The 4,278-nt window shown below is 38.3% G+C and overlaps 1 pseudogene; it reads right to left on the reverse strand.

The window, feature by feature from the left end:
• Window positions 1-728: 728 nt before the first annotated feature.
• On the reverse strand, window positions 729-2,139 carry LOC127677492 (dnaJ homolog subfamily A member 1-like; annotated as a pseudogene).
• Between the last annotated feature and the right edge of the window lie 2,139 nt (window positions 2,140-4,278).

Consider the following 4,278-nt stretch of genomic DNA (forward strand, 5'->3'; position numbering starts at 1 on the left):
CCTTACACAGTACACTTTTGGTAATCTCTAGCTAGAAACGTATGTATGTATGTATGTATGTATGTATGTATGTATGTATGTATGTCATAATCTATCAACAAATACCTGGCATGTGAAATCTCCATTCAAGTTGTTGGTAAGGGGTATCCAAGAAACTACCCAAACAATATAGTATACTGTTATTGTCCAAGTCTTCCTCTCAGCAATTGAAAGGAAACCCTTATGCTGAAGACATTGCACAGGATAAAGTTTGAGGTGGATCTAATCTGAAAGCTTTCTTTTTTTGTTATCTTTCATAGTACCAGAAGGTGCTATTTAAGCTGCCAAGAGAAGAAAACAATCAGTAGTCTCAGCTAATTGTGATGTCAATGTCGTGAACTATATTGATAAGCAGGATGGCAAGATATCCCAATGATGCAATAGCAGCACTCATATCTGGGTGATGCCCAACATCTGTCTAATTGGACTCGAGGCCTATTAGCAAGAGGGAGATGATTCCTAACCACAGAAACCTAGCCACTCTAGTTACTTTGATCAAGGTAATCGTTAACAGACCTTCTAAAAGGCCTGTCTTCTAGGTGATTATAGATCCTGTCAAGTTGATTAAAAACTAAAGATCACAGAGTATGTACAGGGAGAAATACTTAAATGGATTGGATTCTGATTACTTTTGTCAAGACTGTGGTGTCTACCATAGGAAAAAGCAGATATATATCTCTTCTTTTTTTTGAGCTTTTATATTTGTGTTTATTCTTCATTTAACTTTTAAAACACTACTATAGTTGAATATTAAAACAAAAACAATAGCCAAGTAGTGAGCATATTATGATTACAGTCCTTCCCACATTCACTACTGCATACAGAATGTCAGAGTGACTGGCCCATGAAGAGGTCTGACACTGAACGCCACCTCTGGGGTGATGTTCATCACCCTCATATGCTTCTCCATTATAATGATGCGTCTTTCCTGATTTAGATCAAAGTCCACCAGTTCTACCTGATCCATTTCATCAGTCTCTTCTACTTCCTTCCTCTCAGGAAGTTTTTCCAGCAAAGAGAGTTTATCAGGAGAGAGAAAGCCATTTTCAGGAAAGTTTACCTTAAACTCAATGATTAGACATCCCTTTGCATATGGCCGTCAGTATGTTGGTATACCTTCATTTAGCACACATTTTCTATTCCCATGCTTGACAGTCTGACCTGGATGAGAAGTGAGAACTATGGTTCAGTTGTCAAGAGTAGATACTAGCTTTTGGAAGCCACACAATGTGACAACCACCTGTACATCCATACACATGTTAGATCACCTTGTCCTTCTGATCTAACAGCATGGTCCTTCTGATCTAACACAATGATAATATCTCCTGGCTCCAGTCCTGGTTCTTGGTCTCCTTTACCATGGAGTGTTATCTTCTGACCATCTTTCATCCCTTTATAAATATGAACTTCTAACATTTTCTTCTCTCTAACTATCTTTCTTCCATTTCAACTTTTACATCTGTCTTTAGAACTGCTGCATTCTCCATGACCCCGGAACTCTATGCACACCGACTGGATTTGCTGAACCATTCCTGTTCCAATATGATGAATCGTGATCTGCATGCCTGTCCCCTGGCAGTTGGGACAGCACTCTACTGCTCCTTTCTTACCACCTTGGCCTTCACATTTGTTACAAATCACATTCTTTTGCAGAGCCAGTTTTCTTGTTGCACCATTATCCAAGTCTTCTAAGGTCACTGAGAACTGATGAACAACATTTTTACCTCTCCTTTCTCTTTCCAAAGAACATACCAAAGATATCCATGGGTGAATCAAAACCACCACCTGCTCCACCCTCTTTAATCGCCTGCTCACCTCCTTTACTTTATCATATAACTTCTTTTTTCTTTTCTTTTCTTTTCTTTTCTTTTCTTTTCTTTTCTTTTCTTTTCTTTTCTTTTCTTTTCTTTTCTTTCCTTTCCTTTCCTTTCCTTTCCTTTCCTTTCCTTTCCTTTTCTTTTTTTCAAACTTTTCTCCTTCATTTGGATCCTTATCAGTGTGGTACTTCAAGGCCAATTTTCTATATGCCCTTTTCAAATCTTCCTGGGTGGCATTGGGTTTGACCCCTAAAACATCATCGTAAGTGGTTTCTTTCACCATTTTTTTTTAAACAGCTGTTGAGCGGGCCAGCACTTGAGGGCATATACACAGAGGATTCCCTGGCATGCAATAAGGACACATGCTTCACTATTTTCATAGCAGCCTTATTTATAATAGCCAGAAGCTGAAAAGAACCCAGATGTCCCTCAATGGATGAATGGATACAGAAAATGTGGTATATTTACACAATGCAATAATACTCAGCAATTAAAAACAATGAATTCATGAAATTTTTAGGCACTGGAAAATATCATCCTAAGTGACCCAATCACAAAATAATACATATGGAATGCAATCACTGATAAGTGGATATTAATTAGCTGAGAAGCTCTGAATACTCAAGACACAATCAGCATATCAAATGATTCCCAAGAAGAAGGAGTGAGAGGGCCCTGGTCCTGAAAAGACTTGATCCAGCATTGTAGGGGAGTACCACGACAGAGAAATGGGAGGGAGGTGATTGGGGAATGGGTGGAGAGAAGGGGGTTTATGGAACATATGAGGAGGGGGAACCTAGAAAGGGGAAAGCACTTAGAATGTAAACAAAGAATGTAGAAAATTAAAAAAAAAAAAAAAAAAAAGACCAGTCGTGCCTACATAGATTGTACAGCAGGTGGCAGCACATCACTGACAAATTTTTCAACATTATTTTTGCTGCCTGAATTAAAATGTGTTTTTCAGAAAGTAGATTTTGGTACATTATAGTCTTCTAACTGATGTACTCTGCTCTTTTTTTATATAATACATGGTACCCCAAAATATTTTTGTTTGATAAAAACCTTTCTCAGTACTGAATACACAAAAGGAAATTAAATCATGCCTGAGGGTTTCCTAAATATATTTTTGAAATTACCCTTAAGTCAGAAATGTGAAAAAAAACAAAGAAAAAGATAAAACTTCCTAACTAAAACTCCATATGCTAATTCAGATAAATTTTCACTGTGTATTTGACGGGTAACTTCTTAACTGTATGAAACTATTTTCCAAAACATATTATTTATAATCACAGGTTCTCTCTAATTAAACTTTGTAATATTTTAATTTACATTTTTTGAGATTTTCATACATGAGTACATTTGTACTCACCCTTCCCTCTCCTTCTTTTTAACTTTTCCTATGCCCCCACTCTCTCTCAAATTCATTACCTCTTTTTTCTAATGTTACACATAATATGTATGAGTGTATGTATGTGTACGTGTGCGTGTGTGTGTGTGTGTGTGCGTGTGCGTGTGCGTGTGCGTGTGTGTGTGTGTGTGTGTGTGTGTGTGTGTGTGTGTGTGTTAGGACTGATCACAGAGTATTGGATAACCTATCAAGGAGCGTATTCCTGGTGAAAGGTATTCCCTCTCTCATCAGCCACTGACTTGACTTCATCTCTTCACAGAGAAATGTGGCCTTGTGGTCCTCTCAGCATTTGCATGGCGGCGGGTATTGTCATTAAGCAATCACACTGTGGAGATTTCATGGGGGCAGCTTCCTTTTCCCACATACACTGTCTGGTAATAAAATGCCTCATCCTCCAGGTCTTACATTTCTTTCTGTCCCATCTTCTGTCATTTTCCCTTGGGTGTAGTGTAGGGTTTGCATTGCAGATGTATCTATTGTCGCAGGGGACTCTATCCAAAGTTGTTCTTTGCATTTAGAACAGTTATGAATTTCTGCAGTGGTCTCCATCTCCTGCCAAAAGAAGCCTCTTTGGTAAGGAGTAAGAGCTACACTTACTTCTGGGTATAAGGATAGATATTTAGAATACAGTTAGCAATTATAATGGTTTTTAAAAATGGCAGGCTGCCAGGTGTAGTGGAACATGCCTTTCATCCCAGCACTTGGAGGTGAAAATGTGCAGATTTCTGTAAGTTCAAGGCCAGCCTGGTTTACATAGTGAGTTCCAGGTCAGAGTTACATAGTGAGATCTGGTCTCAAAATAACTTAAAAAAATTAAACAAGAAAGAAAAGGAGAATATTTTTCTTTTGGGCCTATGACTTCTCCAGTGATAGGTAGTTGGCTAGGTTTACAGTACCAGGCATTAATTTTCTGTTAATGGAGACCTACGTCTACTTAGACACCTGCTAGCTGTTTCCAGGATAAAGGTACCATTATTGCACCATTGAGGATATCTTACCAGGGTGGTCATTAAT

The sequence above is a fragment of the Apodemus sylvaticus genome, chromosome 2 (genome assembly GCF_947179515.1).
Source record: "Apodemus sylvaticus chromosome 2, mApoSyl1.1, whole genome shotgun sequence".
Taxonomy (NCBI): domain Eukaryota; kingdom Metazoa; phylum Chordata; class Mammalia; order Rodentia; family Muridae; genus Apodemus; species Apodemus sylvaticus.